Source organism: Dendrobates tinctorius, unplaced genomic scaffold (genome assembly GCF_039654945.1).
Source record: "Dendrobates tinctorius isolate UK_male_01 unplaced genomic scaffold, ASM3965494v1 ptg000230l, whole genome shotgun sequence".
NCBI classification, from domain to species: domain Eukaryota; kingdom Metazoa; phylum Chordata; class Amphibia; order Anura; family Dendrobatidae; genus Dendrobates; species Dendrobates tinctorius.
This window is the reverse complement of record NW_027361897.1, coordinates 13,190,001-13,212,029: the sequence shown is the minus strand read 5'-3', so window position 1 is coordinate 13,212,029 and position 22,029 is coordinate 13,190,001. Positions and strand designations below refer to the sequence as shown.

The 22,029-nt window shown below is 43.8% G+C and overlaps 1 protein-coding gene across 4 annotated transcripts in view; it reads left to right on the top strand.

The window, feature by feature from the left end:
* The window catches only part of EXOC6 (exocyst complex component 6), a 319,253-nt gene that overhangs the window by 262,735 nt on the left and 34,489 nt on the right, over window positions 1–22,029 (top strand). The gene's annotated exons all lie outside the window — the stretch shown is intronic.

Genomic DNA, 22,029 nt, shown 5'->3' with positions numbered 1-22,029 from the left:
GATTAGACTTGAGATCTCAGATATAAAAGAAGTGGGTTAGATTACAGAAACATGGTGGAGCACAGACATGGTGGCAGTTTAAAGCAGGGCTGTGGAGTCGGAGTCTTGGAGCCGGAGCCCATTTTGGAGGTTTGGCTTACCGACTCCACAGCCCTGGCAGGGTTGTGGAGTCAGAGCCCATTTTGATGGAGTCGGAGTCATGGAAATCGAGGAGTCGGAGGTTTGGTTTCCCGACTCCACAGCCCTGGTTTAAGGGGGCTAGGAGCAGCTGGCAGGTCCACTTTAGGCTATATGATAACTTATCCACTGGGTTCCTCTTCTTTATTCTTTTGCTCGTACTCTGATTATTTTACATGTTATTTTTTGATATGTTAGGCACCGCATGCCAGTTTTCTCCTACTAAAGACACCTCAGGGTGTTACGTTTTTCAGATCTCCAACGTACATTTTTCTTGTAGAAAGGAAAATGTTTAGAATACAATTTGGCCATATACAGTGGGGAAAATAAGTATTTGATACACTGCCGATTTTGCAAGTTTTCCCACGTACAAAGAATGGAGAGGTCTGCAATTTTTAGGTACACTTAACTGTGAGAGACAGAATCTAAAAATGAAAACTAGAAAATCACAAAAAAAAATTTATACAATGTGATTTTCTGGTTTTTATTTTTAGATTCTTTCTCTCACAGTTGAAATGTACCTAAAATTACAGACCTCTCCATTCTTTGCAGGTGGGAAAACTTGCAAAATTGGCAGTGTATCAAATACTTATTTTCCCCACTGTTTCATACTAGTTTGCCTCCTTTTCTGCAGAAATTCTGGCACATTTTGCCTTCTAGAAGGTCAAATGAGACCTTTAAAGGACTGACCAGACTTGCAAAAAAGTTGGTTAGTTTAGTAGATTTTTTTATTTTGCATTTACAGTATTATTTTTAATATTTTTTTTTTATTTATTGTGTATTATTTGTGTTTTTTTGGAGAATCATGTATATCTGATAGAATTATTACTATTTATTGAGTTTAATCCAATAACCAGACTGTGAAGAAGTACGGTATTATATGAAGGATGGATGATACCTTTCAGTGAATGTAAAAGTCACCAGTTCTTTAGGAAGAGAAATTGACACCAAATCTCTGGGAAAAAAAACCCATAGCTTTGCAAACACTTAGGTTACATCATTAGGACCCTCTTGGGCTTTGCCGGGTCTTGTGTCAGGGTTAGTGAAATTATTTTTTCCCCCTGAGCCTAGTAGTCCAAAATGAGAAACTCAACCTAGAGGAAAACCTTTGCCGAAAAGGTTACAGTATCCAAAATGGATCATGATGTAAGAACAGAGGACGACTTAAACCAGTGCTTACAATTTTATATTACCTGGATGTTGCTGTCCAAGTATAACACATCCTACACGTAGTCCTCACTAATGGAAACTATCTAATTTAAGACATCGCTAATAGTGATGAGCGAATGTTAAGGTGTTATCTGAGCATGCTCAGGTGCTAACCGAGTGTCTTTGGTGTGCTGTTTGTTATGGACCATATTTTTTTGATTATAAGACGCACCACAAATTTTCAGGAGAAAAATAGGAATTTTTTTTTTTTTTTTTAATAAAATGTTGGTGCTTCTTATAATCCATGCTTCTTATTGCTTACTGGGGGTGATGGCTGCGGTGAAGCGGGGTCCCAGGGTCGCTGCTGGAAGAGGCAGAAGTGGGGTGATGCTGCCGGCCGCAGGCTGGGATGAGGGGGTATTCCGATGTGCAGCGCTGCTGCGGGGATGTCCGGCACTGCAGGGGTGTCCAGTGCTGCGGGAGCTCTGCCGATATTTTGTGAAAGGCCAGAGTGCTGAGATCTCATCTCCCAAAATCTTGATGCCAAGATCTCCATCTGCGCATGCGCCGACACCCGGCAGCCATTTTCCCGGAGTCCACCGCATAGGAAACCATGGAACTGCAGGGGCTCTGGCCTTTCACAAAATGTTGGCAGAGCCCCGCAGCATTGGAGACCCCCTCATCACAGTCTGCGGCCTGCAGCAACGGTACCAGTAAGGTATATCTGCACTATAAGACACACCCCCATTCCCCCCAAAAAAAAATTTGGGGGGAAGGTGCGTCTTATAATCCGAAAAAAACGATAATCCCTGCATGTATTTCGGCAGTCGAACATCTGTGACACATGCAGCCGCAAGGACTCGTATATATTTTTCGAGCACGCAGAAGACACTGGGTTAGCACCCACCATGCTCCATTAACACCTTATCTGAGAACGTTCGCTCATCACTAATCGCTAACAATTCGAAAAGGTTTGAACATTAAAATAATATCATAACACTTTTTTTATTTTAGAAATACATTTTATGGACGGTTTTGACAGGTTTGACATGGAAAAAATGTTAGTGGTTACCTTTAGTTAATATTGTTGCAATTATTTCAGTCTGCAATCTTCATTCATTAATTTTCAGACCCCACTTATGCAGTTTCCAACCTCCTCGTAGTTTCAGACTTTGCTCTTTTGAGTGTGTACCTCCAAATAATACATGAAGGATATAATGTCTGTGTGTCCAGGACGCTGTGTACTAGAACAGCTTCATGCCTGCACGGACTTTACCTTCTACATCTTCTGAAGGATCATCTACTTTCTTATCTATCTACAACCCGAGTCAAGTTCCCTCACTAATTCGACGATCTGTGTGATTATCACACTACCAGATAAAAAAAAAATGAATTCTCCTACTGTGACTGCAAGCGGAGATCTTAAAGGGAATCTGTCACCTGAATTTGGTGGGCTATTTAAATGACTTCAGTCCGGTCCAATGGGCGGTGTTTCCTATCCATTCCTCCTCCCCATCCTTGGCCGCCGTCCGCAATATTTTCTGGAATTGGAGTAGGTGTCCGCCATAGTCCGCGCGTGCGCAATGCAGTCTTGCCTCGCGCACACGCAGTATGCTTTGCCCAACTGCGGGTAAAGCCTAAAAGCATTACTGCGCATGCGCCGGTTAACCATGTCCCGGAAGTATTTAGCTGTGTTCCGGGACATAGTTAACCGGCGCATGCGCAGTAATGCTTTTAGGATTTGCCTGCAGTTGGGCAAAGCATACTGCACGTGCGTGATGCAAGAAGTCATTTAAATAGCCCGCCAAATTCAGGTGACAGATTCCCTTTAAATTGATAAATTGTGAATTTGTTTCCTAGACCCAGAGTACCCCTTTAAAAGAAAATAACACACTGTTTAAAATCATATTTTAGTGTTAGATGTATTTTTAAAAAAAAATTTTGATTATTTTTTTTCAAATTACAATGTTTATTAAAAATAAAAAAATTAAATAGTAATTTTACCATTTCACGCTGGACACTAGAGCTTTTTTAGTCTCTTACTTTGGTGCATTCAGGAACAGTTTTCAGCAGGTACATTATCATCAGAGGCAGGATCAGAAAGACAGGGAACTCCTTTACACACAGGATCCACCAATCACAATAGGTGATGTCATGGCTAACCTTGCTCAACCTGCCGTTCACAATGACCTTTGCACACACTCATTAAATACTTCTTTACAAAAGATAGTGATAATAAACAGACGTCGACCCTATGTACATGTGGTGTTTCCTGAATAAAGCCCCCTTCTCACATAGCGAGATCGCTGAAACGTCACCGATTTTGTGACGCAACAGCGATCTCGCTACATGTGTCACGCAGCAGAGACCCCCCCGCGCTGGATATCGTTGATCGTGCTCGAATGTCCTGTGCCATTTGTTCGTCGTTGGCGTCGCAGAACTCAGGGATGCAGGCGGGAATCTTTTGAAAAGCTGCTGTGTGACAAGGATCGCCGGATCGTTGCTGCATCGCTGTTTGGCAGCTTACTAGAGACCATTTAATGACATACCAGCGATCCTTACCAGGTCGTATCGTTGTCGGGATCGCTGGTGCATCGCTAAGTGAAAGCTATAAAGGCTAGTGTGAAAACTGCGAGATTTCTATTTTATTTTTAACTAGCTGAAGAGCCCGGCGCTGCCTGGGCATAGTAACTAACTGTGGTTAGTTATAGCAAATTATAATTATCCTCCATCCCATAGTCCCGTGCCCATATACCCATCATACATATCCACGATCCCATAGGCCCGTGCCCATATACCCATCATACATATCCTCCATCCCATAGTTGAGTGCTCATATACCCATCACACATCCTCCATCCCATAGTCCCATGCCCATATACCCATCATACATATTCTTCATCCCATAGTCCCATGCCCATATACCCATCATACATATCCTCCATCCCATAGTTCCGTGCCCATATACATATCCACCATCCCATAGTCCCGTGCCCATATACCCGTCATACATATCCTCCATCCTATAGTCCAGTGCCCATATACCCATCACACATCCTTCATCTCATAGTCCCATGCCCATATACCCATCATACATATCCTCCATCCCATAGTCCCGTGCCCATATACCCATCACACATCCTTCATCACATAGTCAACCATTATGACATCATAATGAGCGGCGGCAGGGCTTGCAACCTTTGATGACATCAGTGTCGCCATGGCAACCATTGTGACATCACGAGGGGCGGGGCTTGATACGCACACACTGCTTCCCCAGTATGCAAATAGGGGCATTGTGACATCACAATGAGGGCCAGGGCTTGACGCGCACACACTTTTTCCCCCAGTATGTAGATAGGGGCAAAATTGTTTGGTGAATTGGAACGCCTCACAACATAGCTTAGGACGCTCTCGGGGTCCAGACGTGTGACTGTGCCAAATTTTGTGGCTGTAGCTGCGACGGTGCGGATGCCTATTCCGGACATACACACATACATACACACTTTGAGCTTTATATATTAGATATAAATTAAGATATATAAAAATAAAAAATGTTTAACAAATACATTTAAACCCTTTACCCCCAAGGGTGGTTTGCATGTTAATGACCGGGCCAATTTTTACAATTCTGAGCACTGTCCCTCTATGAGGTAATAACTCAGGAATGCTTCAATGGATCTTGGCGATTCTGAGATTGTTTTTTGGTGACATATTGTACTTCACTTAAGTGGCAAAAATTTCTTGGATATGACTTCCGTTTATTTATGAAAAAATGGAAATATGGCAAAAATTTTGAAAATTTTGCAATTTTCAAACTTTGAATTTTTATGCCCTTAAACAGAGAAATATGTCACACAAAATACTTAATAAATAACATTTCCCACATGTCTACTTTACACCTGCACAATTTTGGGAACAAAATTTTTTTTATATAGGAAGTTATAAGGGTTAAAAGTTGACCAGCGATTTCTCATTTTTACAACAAAATTTACAAAACCATTTTTTTAGGGACCACCTCACATTTGAAATCACTTTTAGGGGTCTATATGGCAGAAAATACCCAAAAGTGACACCATTCTAAAAACTGCACCCCTCAAGCTACTCAAAACTACATTCAAGAAGATTATTAACCCTTCAGCTGTTTCACAGGAGCAGAAGCAACATGGAAGGAGAAAATGAACATTTAACTTTTTAGTCACAAAAATGATCTTTTAGCAATAATATTTTTTATTTTCACAAGGGTAAAAGGAGAAATTGGACAGATAAAATTGATGTGCAATTTCTCCTGAGTATGCCGATACCCCTTATGTGGGGGATAACCACTGTTTGGCGCACAGCAGGGCTCGGAAGGGAAGGAGCGCCGTTTGACTTTTTTGATGCAGAATTGCCAGGAATTGAGATCGGACGCCATGCCGCTTTTGGAGAGCCCCTGATGTGCCTAAACAGTGGAAACCCCCCCACAAGTGACCTCATTTTGGAAACTAGACCCCCTAGGGAACTTATGTAGATGTTTGATGAGCACTTTAAACCCCCAAGTGTTTCACTAAAGTTTATAACGCCCGGGCATGAAAATAAAAAATCATGTTTTTTCCACAAACATGATCGTTTAGTCCCCAATTTTTTATTTTACCAAGGGTAACAGGAGAAATTGGAATCCAAAAGTTGTTGTCCAGCTTGTCCTGAGTACGCTGATACCCTATATGTGGGGGGCACCACTGTTTCGGTGCACGGCAGGGCTCGGAAGGGAAGCAGCGCCGTTTGACTTTTTCAACCTAAAATTGGCTGGAATTGAGATCGGACGCCATGTCGCGTTTGACGAGCCCCTAATGTGCCTAAACAGTGGAAACCTCCCAAAAATGACCACATTTTGGAAACTAGACCCCTTAAGGAACTTATCTAGGTGTGGTGAGCACGTTGAACTCCCAAGGGCTGCACAGGAGTTTATAACGCCCGGGCGTGAAAATAAAAAATCATATATTTTTCACAAATATGATTGTTTAGTCCCCAATTTTTTATTTTCCAAAGGGTAACAAGAGAAATTGGACCCCAAAAGTTGTCCAATTTGTCCTGAGTACGCTGGTACCCCATATGGGAAAAAAAATACTGTTTAGGCACACGTCGGGGCTCGGAAGGGAAGTAGTGAAGTTTTGGAATGCAGACTTTCATGGAATGGTCTGCGAGCATCATGTTCCGTTTGTAGAGCCCCTAATGTGCCTAAACAGTAAAAAAAAACACAAGTGACATCATTTTGTAAACTAGACCCCCAATGAACTTATCTAGATGTGCCCCCTTTTTGGAACTAATCTACTGTTTCCTGTAAATCTAAGATTAGTAGTGCATGGAGGTGTGGTACAATTTGAAGCAATCTTTCATACACAGGCCAGGTTTTTCGGAGCAGGTGTCGCATTGATAAATGGTGTCCTTGTGTATTCCCCTTTTGTAATACACTCGGCACCTTTTTTGCGCCTTACCTTTTTTTCCAGTTTGAGGGACCACCACCGGGAAATGCTGACCTGGTACGATATGAGCACCTTCAGTTCCGGAAGTACTGGGGCCTGCTCCTTCCTGAGTGCCAAATATCAGGGCCTTAACCACTACCTCCTGGAACTGAAGGTACAACATATCGGTGTGGCGTGCACATCGTGACAGCAGGAAAGCGTTGAGCATTGCCATTTGTATGATGTGCACGGCCAGCTTTTGGTACCACACCCTGGCCTTCCTCAAAGCACTGTACGGTTGGAGGAGTTGATCAGCGCCCATGTTTTTGTTGTACTCCAGCACACAGTCCGGTTTGCTGACCTGTGTAGTGGTACCTCATACAGTGCTGAGGGCGCTGCCATCACCGTGTATGGTGGTCAAGAGAAGGACATCCCTCTTGTCCTTGACCACCAGCAGGTGGTCGCTACATTGGTCTCTGCTGTCACCCCTTCTGAGCATCTGCCCAAGTAGCGTTTTCAGGAGGCCTCTGATTTTTGCGGACAATACCACAGGCTGTGGTACCTAGGGGCCGGCGTTAATGGCAGGCAGTCCAGTCAGCTGCGTAGGGCCCCTGCTCCCCAAGGGGCCCCCAGCTAGGGACACATCACACAGCCGCTATGGGGATCGTAAGGCAAAGAGGCCCACCTGCCGCCAGCGCCGACTCCCCCCGCCGCCGCATTGAACAATACCGGCGTCATAGATGCCGGTACAGTTCAAAGCAATGATAGAGGAGAGAGCGTCAGCTGATGCTCCCTCTCACATCATTCCCCGCTCTGCCTCTGACACTGCAGATGCGCAATGATGTCATCGCGCACTCTTTGTGTACCAGGCAGTGCAGGCTGAGACAGGAGCCGGGAGCACGAGGAGAGGTGAGGAGTGTGTTTTTCTAATGCAACAGTGAGTACTGGACTGTGGGGCCATTCTCGGGGGGTTGAGATGTGGGCTGTGCTATATACCATTTGTGGCTGTGCTGTATAGGGCTGTGCTGTATACCATGTGGGGCTGTGTATACCATGTGGAGCTGTGCTGTATACCATGTGGGTCTGTGCTATATGCCATGTGGGGCTGTGCTGTATACCATGTGGGGCTGTGCTGTATACCATGTGGTGCTGTGCTGTATACCATGTGGTGCTGTGCTGTATACCATGTGGGGCTGTCCTATATACCATGTGGTGCTATGCTATATACCATGGTGCTTCGCTATATACCATGTGGGGTTGTGTCATATACTATGTGGGCTGTGTTATATGCTATGTGGCTGTGCTATATACTATGTAGCTGTGTTATATACCATGGGGGGATACATTATATTCTATGGGGAGGCTGTGTTATATAATATGGGGGGGCTGCATTATATTCTATGGGGAGGTGGGCTGTATTATATTCTATTCAGAGCTACACTATATTCTATGGGGGGCTGTATTATATTTATTATATTCTATGGGGGGTGATTTCATCATACTCTGAGGGGGCTACATTATATTATATGAGGAGGCTACATTGTATTCTATGGGGGGCTGCATTATATTCTATTGGGGGCTAGATTATATTGTATGGGGGCTACATTATACTATATGAGGAGGGCTACATTGTATTCTATGGAGGGGCTACATTATACTATATAAGGGGCTGCAGTATATTCTATGGGGGCTTCATTATACTCTGAGGGGGCTGCCATATATTCTATGGAGGGGCTGGATTATACTATATGAGGGGGGCTGCATTATATTCTATGGGGGGTTACATTATATTCTGTGTGGTGGCTGAATTATGCTATAAAAGGGGGGCTGCATTATATTCTATGGGGGGTTACATTATATTCTGTGGAGTGGCTGCATTATACTCTGGGGTGGATGCATTATGCTCTATGGGGTGGCTGCATTATACTATATGTGGGCTGCATTATACTATATCGAGGACTATGGGGAATACATTATACTATATGAAGAACAATGGGGTGCATTATACTATGGAAAGTGAATGGTACTACATGGATGACTGGCGGTGTATTATACTATATGGAGCACTATGAGTAGTGTATTATACTATATGGAGATCTGAGCAGTGGATTTTAATATATAGAGGACTATGAGGAGTGTATTATATTATATGGAGGACTGAGTAGTGTATTATACCATATGGAGGACTGAGTGTATTTTAATATATGGAGGGCTATGAGGAGTGTATTATACTATATGGAGGACTATGAGGAGTGTATTATACTATATGGAGGACTGGAGTGTATTATACTATACACTGTGTTCCAAATTATTATGCAAAAAATATTTCCTCATATTTTCTCTAAATTACCTATATGTTGTTTTCCAGTCATCTAATATTCTAGTATAATTGCAATGTTTTTGAACAAACTGCCTATGAAAACAGTATATTTTTAAAAATAAGAAACACTCAAAATGCATGTTCCAAATTATTATGCACAGCAGAGTTTTCAACCTTTTTATTTTTATTTTGAGCAAAAAAATGGTCAATTGTGAAATTATAAGCATTATCAGCTTATTACAAAATGAAATCAAACCATTTTCAAGTCAAAACTTTATTCTAGGTGATGTTACATTTGCACATAGGACCCCTTGTTCGAAAGAAGCTTCTGTACTCTCTCGACCATTGAATTTGTCAGTTTTTGGATGGTTTGTGCTTCAATTGTTTTGCCTGTGGACAGAATACCCTCCCAGAGCTGTTGCTTAGATGTGAACTGCCTCCCGCCATCATAGACACTCCTTTTGATGATGCTCCAGAGGTTCTCAATGGGGTTGAGGTCAGGGGAAGATGGTGGCCACACCATAAGTTTGTCCTCTTTTATGCCCATAGCAGCCAGAGATGCAGATGTGTTATTTGCAGCATGAGACGGTGCATTATCATGCATGAAAATGATCTTGCTGCGGAAAGAACAGTTCTTCCTCTTGAACCATGGCAGGAAGTGCTGTTGTAGAAACTCCACATAGATTATGGAGTTCATCTTTACCCCTTCAGAGATCCTAAAGGGGCCGACAATCTCTCTCCCATGATTCCAGCTCAAAACATTACTCCACCTCCTCCTTGTTTGCGCCTTAGCCGTGTTTTCATGGGGTGTCCATCAACCAGCCATCCTCCACTCCATCCATCTGGACCATCGAGCGTTGCAGGGCACTCATCGGTGAACAAAACAGTTTGGAAGTCAGTCTTCATGTCTCGTTTGGCCCACTGGAGCCGTTTCTGCTTGTGTGCAGTGGATAGAGGTGGTCGACAGGATGGCTTACGCACAGCTGCAAACCTCTGAAGGACCCTGCATCTTGTTGTTCGGGGGACGTTGGAGGCACCAGCAGCTTCAAAAACTTGGCTGCTGCTATGACAAGGCATTTTTGCAGCTGCTCTTTTAACCTGACGCAATTGCCTGTTGGAAAGAGTCCTCAATTTTTCCTTATCAGCACGCACACGTGTGTGCTGGGAATCAGCTACATACTTCTTGATTGTGCGATGATCACGATGAAGTGTCTTGGAAATGTTGATTGTAGTCATGCCTTGACCTAAATACTCCACAATTTGTTGCTTCTCAGCAGCCGACACATCCTTTTTCTTTGCCGTTTTGGCAAAAAATGTAGGTTGCTTAATAATGTGGAACAGCCTTCTTAAGTAGTCTTGCCTTTATTTGGACACACCTGCCAAACTAATTTGTACAGGTATCTGCAATTGCTTTCAGTGATATAAAGAGCCCTGACACACATCACCATCAATGAGTTTAAATGACAAACAAAAAAATTCTAACCTTATCACCCCTAAACTCTTTTTGCATAATAATTTGGAACACAGTGTATAGAGGACTATGGGGCACATTATATTATATGGCGGACTATATGGAGTGTATTATACTGTTGTGAATTCTCTTAATCTGACTTCTGCGTCGGGGATCCCTCTGGTGGTTACTGCAGGTAGTGGAGCTGGCCGGGTTGACAGAAGTCTGCCACCTGACGACGATGATTGGAAATCAGGGGTTACTGACTGGGAGGATATAAGTGAGCAGGCTTCCCTCAGTTGCTGCTGGTGATTAGTTTCTTCCTGTGCATTTTGAGGTCTGCTGTCTCCTGCCTGATCCTGCATTTTTCAGTTAAGTTGTTCATTTGCTAATCCTTTGCATCTGATCTGGTTTTGCCTCTCTCTGCTTTGCTGTGAGGGTTCAGCTTGCTCCATGCTGGGGCAGTGCTGGACCCCGCTCCATATGTTACATCTTGTGTCAGAATGTTCAGTCCCTTGTTATATTAGTCTCTTTTGCTTTGCTGCCAGTTCACACCAGAATGCTGATATAGTGGGGGAGAGTTCGTGAGACCTCAGTGTTTTTGTACATCAGTCGCGTTGGATTTTTTAGGGTTTTTGCGTGATTGCAGACAGTGTCTTTCCTTTCCTATCCTATCTAGACAGTTTGGGCCCCATCATTTGCTCAGTCAATTTTCTGCCTGTGTTTGTACCTCATCTTGTCTCACCGACAATATGCTATCTATTCCTTTGGGGTTCTACTCCGGGGCAGTTTATATTTCACCTTTCTTGCTTTAAGCTTAGTTAGTTTTCCGGCTGTGCCAAGGCATCTAGGGCATCGTAGGTACGCCCCATGGCTACTGCTAGTTGTGTTGTTAGGATTAGGGGTCTGCAGTCCGCTAAGTTACCACTCTTTCTGGTTTCCTGGTGGCCTAGCCTATTCCTGCCATCCTCCTCGGTGACCTATTCATAACATTATACTATATGGAGGACTATGGGGCACATTATATTATATGGAGGACTATGGGGTGTAAACTGTAGATGTGCTGCTGATAACATGATACTGTATGGGGACAGATTGATCCATTAGTGGTTGTTCTGTCCCCATCATTCTTTCTCAGATGGTGGAAAGAGGCCAGGAAACAAGTGTTGAACGACTTCAATTTTGTCAATCACACTCATTTAGCGGCCTAAACTCAACGCATGTAAATACAATCGAAATGCTTCTGTGTGATGTGCAATATGTTAGCATTTTGGGCCCCATTTTAAACTTTGCCTAGGGCCCCACTAAAACCTGCCCTGGCGGTACCTTGCGCAGAAAGGGATTTGAAGATTGGGATGCTGGTATAAAAGTTATCGGTGTAGAGATGATAACCTTTATCCAGCAGTGGGTGCACCAAATCCCACACAATTTTCCCACTCACTCCCAGGACAGGAGGACATTCCGGGGGTTTAATCCTGGTGTCCTTTCCTTCGTAAACTCTAAACCTGTGGGTGTACCCTGAGGTACTCTCACACAGTTTGTAGAGTTTAATTACGTACCTGGCCCTCTTGCTGGGCAGGTACTGACGGAATCCGAGCCTTCCCTTAAAATGAACTAAGGAGTCATCCACGCAGATGTCCCTTTGGGGCACATACACTTCAGCAAACTTTTTGTTGAAGCATTCGATGACCGGCCGAACTTTGTACAGACGGTCAAAGCTGGGGTCATCTCGTGAGGGACACTGCATTATCGGTATAATGCAGGAATTTGTGGATGGCCTCAAATCGCATCCGGGCCATGACTGGAGTGTTGTATTAAATTTTAACACTCCAATATTGCCAAAGTTCTGGCTTCTTCACGATCCCCATGTGAAGGACCAGGCCCCAAAACTGCGTCATTTCAACTGCGTGTACAGGAGACCAGTTAGAATATGATGAACCGGAGTTTTGTGCCAAAAATTGCTGAGCATATAAATTAGTTTGGCCCACCATGAGATTAACAAAATCCTCAGAGAAAAAGACTTTGAAAAAGTCTATTTCTGTGAGGCCGGTGTTGTCAAAATTGATTCCTTATTCTGCCACAAAATCAGGAATCAGTGGCTTGTAATTTTCGGGGGGGGCGAGATCCATACGGGGTCCACAATGGGGTGCGCTGGTTCATCTTCATGTTCTGGAATGGTGGGAGCTGCCTCATCTTCTGTCTTGGGACGTCTGCGTGGCCGTTCCGCAGGACCCGAGGAGGAAGATGAGGATAAAGAATCTGAGAAATAAAGAAATGTGGGATCCTCTCCCTCGCTTTCAGTGTCGGAGGCAAGGAAAGCATATGCCTCCTCCACTGAATAGCGCTGTTGGGACAAACGTGACGGGCGGGACATTTTTTTTATGAGTATGGTGCTTGTGTTATGTACTTTATTTTTAACTGTTTGTGTATGTGTGTGTGGAGGGGGGACAGTGCTTGGTGCAAACTTGTCTGAAAAGAAAAAGCAGCTAAAAGAACCAGGGAGAAAAAAAATGTCTGATGGATGAAGAGAGATCGAGCAGGGATCAGGGATCAACACTTCCGGTTGTAGTCTCTCTTCTTTCTTCTTTCTTCTGTCTTCCTCAGGGACTGTGGTTTCACAGGCTTCTGTGGCACCACAAGTCCCAGCACAGCAGGAGATCTAGCTCTGTGACCACACTGCAGCTAACCTCAGCTAGTGTGAGGACCTGCAGTGTAGTGACAGACAGGTCACAGAGTGGTCATACCGCTGCTGTGACCTGTCGTTGGTGGGATCGATGATCACATCGATCCCACCAATCAGAGCTGGCCCTGGTGACGCCGGAATTGCTAGGCAACGGCCTAGGATCAGAGCTCATAGCTTCGATGCTAGGCAGGTGACTGGCAGATATAGCAGAATGTGACAGACATGTATACGTTTAATCAATAGATAAAGTTATTATAAATTGGATTAATAACCCAATATGAACAAAATTTGTCCACATGTACAAGATGGACTAATCATGAAACTCAATTGTTAAACTTCAGAATGTATAGGGGGGGGGGGAAGGAGAACCAGCATAACCATGATTCATTTTTTGCCCTCATGAGTGTGTTGTGCACATTTTACTTATCTGTGTGGGTAAGTATGCTCCATTTACTACTAATTTGCATGAGGCCATGAATGTATTTTTTCAGGCTATTTTTTGCCTGTGTCTGACTTCCATGTGTACTTTGTCTGCCTCCTTTATTTGTGAGAGTTGTTCAAGATCTATGTAATGTGTGCCTACATTTTTTATCTGTCTCCATGTCTTAATAAAGTTTTGTAATTTTTCTATTATTGTTTGTCAATTGTTTTTGCTGGTTCTCCTTCCCCCCCAGATCACTGGCAGAGTACAGCGCGGTCACACCGCGGCTGTGGCCTGATTGGCGCGATCAACGATTACATGGATCGCACTAATCAGAAGCTGCAGACCTTTCCCTAGGCACCGATCCTAGGCTGGTCCCAGCAGGGCACAGCGCGATAACACCACGGCTGTGCCCTGCGATCGATGTGATTGTTGATTGCGCCAATCCAAGAGGTTTTACGTTGGTACTCGATACTAGGCTGGGACCTCACTGTTTCAGCCAATCTGATTGGCTGAAACAATGACAGTGACTGTGATTGGCTGTTCAGAATTGAACAGCCAATCACAACGATCGTGAAGGCAGGTGGGTGGGGACACCCCCCGGGATGCTGACACCATCTTCCCTGAGGTAAGATGGCACCGGAATTTTAATGCGATCACCGCGACTTCGGTCGCAGTGTCGCATTAAAGGGCATGACATACTATTCCGTCCATGGGAATTAAGTCCCAGGCCACATGGACGAATAGTATGTCGGATGGCACAGAGGGGTTAAGACAGAAACCTGATTTAAGCATAGGTCAGTTTTTGATTAGCCTTCCTTTAACTTATCTGGACCATTGATGGACACAGACAATGCCCCTGTACAAGAAAAGTATATGGGCCCTTTGCCACCCATCATAATCCACAATTCCTCCTACATTAGAGGTGAAAATGGCCCCTTACCTTTAGGACCCATCATTGGGTACAGGATGCATCACTGATATGTCCGCCCAAGCTGGACTCCCACAATGCACTGCTCGTGGAATGTTCGCAGAGTTTCAGTATTGTCCATGTGCCTTGAAAAAGTGGAATGTTCTGTTATTAGGATCGTGGCTGCGGAAGGCACATTGATAAGATCTCCTTATCATTTTGCTTTTTTAGCACGCAGCCGCTTTCTGTTTGTTTTCGTGCGATGCGCTCATAGTAATGTGCTGAATGACAGCTTTTTCTTCAAGTGTTTGTTAGAAAGTAACTGAGCCTTTTGTCTTTCGTGAAATTCCTTAGAAAGGTCAAGCTTCTGTTTTTTTATGGCCAAAATGTGATACTCTTGCCTGGTTCTAACATATGAAAGATAAGGAAGTTGGTCCAGTAGATGAGGGTTTACCTGGCCACCCGTACAGCGCCCCCGGGTCAAGCCCCATGATGGCTCCTGCTTTGCTCAGAGGAGCTGATGACAGGTAGGGGCTGATACCAGTGTGCATCTGAGCATCCAGGCTGCAGAGCTGGAGGTTTGGGACTTTGGCAGACACCAGAGCTCAACTTCAGATCAGCAGGATTGCCCTTCATTTTCTAAAGAATACTTGACCTGTGAATGAAACAGTTTGATCTCCCTGCCAATCACCAGCAGCTAATGGAAGCCAGTTATCTCAACAACGCTAATACTGGCAGCATGGTCAGAGGGCAATGCTCCAGAACGTTTTTATTTATTTTTTTTTTTGGAATTTCTTATTTGGCATCTGTATCAAGTCTTTACATTACCCCACAGTCTACCATTCACATTGTATTATTCGTAATCGTATTCTTCCTTACAGGGTGACATCATCAGTTCAGTAATCATATGTCATTGTACCTTTGTTGTATTTTTATTGTATGTAAATGATTTCTATGAGTATCCAAGCCATTAGGGACTCCATTGCCTTACTTCTACCCCCAGAGTTCATAAAAATATCCAATAGATTAGTGGATAGAAATTTCAGATGCAAATGAGATTGATACATAAATAAGGTGAAAAGATTTATACACTCCTCTACATTGAAATTTCAACAAGAAAAAAAGTGGAATTCTGGAAATCCTAGGATGGATAGACATGTTAGTGATATGCAAATGATGAAAAAATAGAAACTAAATTTACAAAACATCTTGTTGTTATTCAATACGAAGCACCACATGCTGAAATCCACGCACTTACACGCCTTGGCTGCTATCTATAAGGTTATTAATGGTTGTCTGGGGAGTGTTCTGCCGCCCTGAATGCACTTGGAAACGCAAATCTTCAAGATCTGCTGCTGGCAGATTCCTTTACAGTTGCTGACCAATGACTTCCCAGAAATGCTCGATGGAGACACTGCAGTCCATGGTAGCATGTTTAGGCCATGCAGGCAGCTCATAGTTGCATGGTTAGGCCATGCTGCCTGGTTTTACTGTTTTGGCAAACACTTTGAAGAAATGACCATACCACTGGTTTCATGACCAATTCAATGTAATGTCATGTTGTCTGTATACTTGGTATGAAACCCAGATGGGTCTGGCTTTCGTACATTATGCCACCCAACACCATAATCCCAGGAGTAGGACCGGTGTAATGTTCTCTCGTGAAAACATCTTCATGGTATTGCCCATGTGGTCTCCAGCTGTCATTGCATCCAAGACAAAAGCAGAACTCCTCACTCAAAGAGAATAGACCTCCATTTCAACTTCCATTGCCGTCATGTTCTGCACCATAACAGTCTTTAAGAGTGGTGGCATGAGGTTAATGGACACCTGCACCTGGACATCTAGTAGCCTAATGCAAACACCTTCTGATAATGTATAAATAAAAAAGATTTCACCTTACACTTGGTATGTGACGTCCATTTCACTTGCAGTACAGAATGGATCAACCAGTGGAACGGCCATTTCTCCAAAGTGTCCCAGTAGCCATTTTTCAACACAAGGCCAGGCCGCATGTTGCTCCGACCACTGTGAGCAACCTGCACATCTTAAACATGCTACCATGTCTCTCGTCGAATGCCAATTCATGCAAGTGTGGAGATTTCTTTGTGTGACCCTCATACTCAATACTGAATAAATCGTTGTTTAAAAAAAATTCCAATTTTTATCAATTGTAAATCGTTAACAACATGCCTTCCCATCATGTGATTTTCATAATTCCACACTGTCACGGTTCCACCCCGCAGTGTGTCTGGCATGACAGCTCAGCCGTCCAATCTGGTATAGGGGTGTGCTGAAGCTGTCAGTACTTTGACAGCTTGACCATCCAACCTGGTACTGGGGAGTGCTGAGCTATCAGTGTGTTGATTGACAGCTCAACTATCCAATCTGAGACTGTGAGGCGTCAGCTGTCTATGTGTTCATTATTCCAGTTAATTGCCATGCTACTTAACTGAGCTGTGTCTCCCAAGACTCTGCCAGACGTACAGTCGGCTTGTGAGGTTTGCTCTCCGGTGCCTTGAGTTCTGTTTGCTTGATCTGTTGCCTGACCTTGCACTTCGTTCTGACCTTCTGCCTGTTTAACCCCTTCAGCTCTGATGCTTTATCCTCCCGGTACTCTGACTTCGGAACTTTACCTGACTACGCTTTTGTCTTCCTTCTGTTTAGGACGTACCCTCCTGGCTTCTGACCGTGAGAAGTGACAAGCGTCACACACGACTTTTCCTTCTTGGTGTCACAGTTTCAATGTTGAGGAGTGTAGATAGATTAGATCGGTAAAAGAAAGACAGATAAAGAGATTGTTACAGAGATAAGATAGAGTAACATCCGTGGCAGAACTCGCTGCTCTTAGCGCTAGGTGGCGTGGCACATGTTGAAGTGTTTCCCCTATTTTTTTAATTCGTATACTACAAGATCTGTTGATAAACTTGGGGGCCTTGTACCCATTTTTGCATGAAAAGTGCTGGTCTTATTTTTTCTACCTAGATAGATAGAAATAAAAATGGATAGCTATAGAGACAGATGACTTGATCAGAGATATGGAATAGATATATACACTGCTCAAAAAAATAAACAGAACACTTAAACAACAGAATATAACTCCAAGTAAATCAAACTTCTGTGAAATCAAACTGTCCACTTAGGAAGCAACACTGATTGACAATCAATTTCACATGCTGTTGTGCCTCAATAAAGGAGTGGTTCTGCAGGTGGGGACCACAGACCACATCTCAGTACTAATGCTTTCTGGCTGCTGTTTTGGTCACCTTTGAATGCTGGTTGTGCTTTCACACTCGTGGTAGAATGAGAAGGACTCTACAACCCACACAAGTTGCTTGGGTAGTGCAGATCATCCAGGATGGCACATCAATGCAAGCTGTGACAAGAAGGTTTGCTGTGTCTATCAGTGTAGTGTCCAGAGGCTGGAAGCGCTACCAGGAGACAGGCCAATACACCAGGAGATGTGGAAGGGGCCGTAGGAGGGCAACAAGCCAGCAGCAGGGCCATTACCTCTGCCTTTGTGCAAGGAGGAACAGGATGAGCACTGCTAGAGCCCTGCAAAATTACCTCCAGCAGGCCACAAATGTGCATTTGTCTGCTCAAACTGTTAGAAACCGACTCTATGAGGATGGTTTGAGGGCCCGACGTCCACAGATGGGGGTTGTGCTCACAGCCCAACACCGTGCAGGACGCTTGGCATATGCCACAGAGCACCAGGATTGAAAAATTCGCCACTGGCGCCCTGTGCTCTTCACAAATGAAAGCAGGTTCAGACTGAGCACATGTGGCAGACGTGACAGAGTCTGGAGACGCCTGCGATCTGCTGCCTGCAACATCCTTCAGCATGACCGGTTTGGAAGTTGGTCAGTAATGGTGTGGGGTGGCATTTCTTTGGAGGGCCGCACAGCCCTCCATGTGCTCGCCAGAAGTAGCTTGACTGCCATTAGGTACCGAGATGAGATCCTCAGACCCCTTGTGAAACCATACGCTGGTACGGTTGGCCCTGGGTTCCTCCTAATGCAGGACAATGCCAGACCACGCTGGTACGGTTGGCCCTGGGTTCCTCCTAATGCAGGACAATGCCAGACCTGTGGCTGGAGTGTGTCAGCAGTTCCTGTAAGATGAAGGCATTGAAGCTATGGACTGGCCCGCCCGTTCCCCAGACCTGAATCTGATTGAGCATGTCTGGGACATCATGTCTCGCTTCATCCACCAATGTCACGTTGCATCACAAACTGTCCAGGAGTTGGCGGATGCTTTAGTCCAGGTGTGGGAGGAGATCCCTCAGGAGATCATCCACAACCTCATCAGGAGCATGCCCAGGCATTGTAGGGAGGTCAAACAGGCATGTGGAGGCCACACTCAATACTGAGCCTCATTTTGACTTGTTTTAACGACATTGCATTCCACTTTAATTTTGTGTGTGACTCCAAATCCAGGCCTCCATTGGTTAATGAATTTGATTTCCATTGATGATTTTTGTGTGATTTTGTTGTCAGCACATTCAACTTTGTACAGATCAAAGTATTCAATGAGAATATTTCAGTCATTCAGATCTAGGATGTGTTATTTGAGTGTTCCTTTTGGTTTTTTTAGCAGTGTATATAGAAGAGATATTTGTATAATAGATAGAATTGATTAGGTCACATAGATCAAAAAGTAGGATTTTTTTTAAGGAAATTATATTGATATTAAAATAAGATTCTTTTTTCACTATTATATTATCACTGCCAGGAAGTAATTGGTACTAAAGCCATATGATCCCTTTGTGTAATGTCTTATCACCTTCAGCAATAGCATTTTGCTTCGAAGAATTATAAAAATTCCACACGGACACTTTTTTATATTGTTTCCCTGAATAAATCACCTAAATATATTCCTTCTGCTGAATGTGACTTGTCAGCGTATCTGAGGAGCTCACAAACTATCTGAGTTTTCCTTTGCCCTAAACTCTACATTTGGAAATAATCCCCAGCATTTGAAGCTTCCAGCTGCTGCACTCGGAAAATGAGTATTTGTTCTGGGGAGCCTTTCACATCTTCTGGTGTTAAGGTCAATGTACAAACCTTAACACATTTGAAAAGTTGTAATTGATCTCAGGAGGATGGATTGAGCTCCGAGGAATGTTTGCTGGTCACTACTCCACTTGTATTTCCTTCCCAATTACTGTTCTTTCTTCACACCTTTTTAAAGAAACCAAGGAAATTTAGTAGTAACCTTTTAGAATTTAATTCATTCACTTTTTCATGAATTTCTTTAAAATTTGAAAATTATGACAATTTTACCAAAAAAGTCTTCAATTCAAAAAGGGAAGCTGAATTAAAGATAAAAATGAAACCTGTAAAACTTATTGGTCGTGCTCCGCTTGCTTTGTCCTTTCCCTGTTAGTGCATCTAATTAGAGATGATCATGCCACCAGTCAGAAATGGACCCCTTGATATCCATCCACATCAGGTCTTATGGCCGAAGTGTGAGGCTTTGGACCCTGGAATGAAAGTTCAGTACCTAAGCATAGCGGGGAGCGTGGGTGGCTGGAATGTGGGGGCATTCTTGACACACAAAATATCAACTACCAGTAATCATTTGTGCCAGTGTAGACTGACTGAAAAAGAGCTCAACATTACAGAGCCGACAGACCAGTTGTGACATCATAGCATTACTTGAATGAAAGCTACTTGTGAAGTCACAGCAACATTTCCTAACTGACAGACTTGTGAAGTCAAAGCAGCGTCCTCAAACTCAAACTCTATGGTGAAATGTCACAACCATTACCTAAGTTAAACCCACTTGGGATCTTACATCAGCTAACCTGACTGGAATTTTTTTTCAAGATGCCTTGTGATGTCACAGCTGTGGGGGTCAGTAACTGAAACCCACTGTTGAAGTCACAGCGGTATATCTAATGCAAACCCACTGGTGAGGTCAGAGCAACGTGTCTAATTTAAAACCAATGGATTAAACCTCACTTGTGAGTTCATAGCCATCCATGTACCTGACTATAAACCTCACTTATAAGGTCACAGCACCATACCTGATGTCACGGAGTCCTTCTCCGATACCACACAATCAACAGAGCGAGGGAAGTGTGAACAATCCCAAGACCTTTATTATAGGCAAAACTAAAAGGTCCATAAACAATCCACCACACTGAGGATACAATAGTCCAGAACACGAATTTAGTTCAGTAACAGGATGAATGTCCAAGGAGATGAGAGTTCAATAATCCAGCAGACAGAGGATAAAATGGGTCCATATGTTTCTCCTCTCTGATGTGCTGTCTTCACATGACCATCACCACACAGGGTCTGACTTGTACAGCTCCTGTCCTCCCCAGCCCCCTCCTTATGTACACGGGTAGTCAGACAGGTTGGGGCGGTTTTCAGACCTCCCAGACCAGACAAAGGTGCCTTGGGGATTAAGACACTACAGGGGGTTCATCAAGAGGCATAGATACAGTCAGGCTGCAGACAGTAAGTGAGTTACTTCAATTATCAGACTTTTGGAAGGTAAATGAGACTCTAGACAATAAGGGGAATACACAGAATGATACAGGGCAACAAGAGAACACTATGGAAATCTGTAAAATATAAACAGACACAAAATCATACCCACATAACATATCACACACGACTATAAACCTCACTTGTGAGGTCAGAGCAGCATACCTGACTATTCCTCACTTGTGAGGTCACATCACCATACCTGACTATAAACCTCACTTGTAAGGTCAGAGCAACATACCTGACTATTCCTCACTTGTGTGGTCACAGCAGCGTACCTGACTATTCTTCACTTGTGATGTCACCGCAGCGTACCTGAATATAAACCTCACTTGTGAAGTCACAGCAGCGTACCTGACTATTCCTCACTTATGAGGTCACAGCACTGTACCTGATTACAAACCTCACTTGTGAGGTCACAGCAGCATACCTGATTTAAACCTCTGTGACCACTTGTGAGGTCACAGAAGCATAGAATCGTAGAGTTGGATGGGACCTCCTGGGCCATCTGGTCCAACCCCATGCTCAAAGCAGGATTCGCTAAATCATCCCAGACAGATATCTGTCCAGCCTCTGTTTGAAGACTTCTATTGAAGGAGAACTCACCACCTCTCGTGGCAGCTTGTTCCACTCATTGATCACTCTAACTGTCAAAAAGTTTTTCCTAATATCTAATCTGTGTCTCCCATTCAGTTTCATCCCATTGCTTCTAGTCTTTCCTTGTGCAAATGAGGATAAAGATGATCCTTCTGCAATGTGCCAGCCCTTGAGATATTTGTAGACAGTTATTAAGTCTCCTCTCAGTCTTCTCTTTTGCAAACTAAATATTCCCAAATCCTGCAACCTTTCCTCATAAGACAGGGTTTGCAGACCGGTCACCTGACTATAAGCCTCACTTGTGAGGTCTCAGCAGCGTACCTGACTATAAACCTCACTTGTAAGGTCACAGGAGCGCACCAGACTGTTCCTCACTTGTGA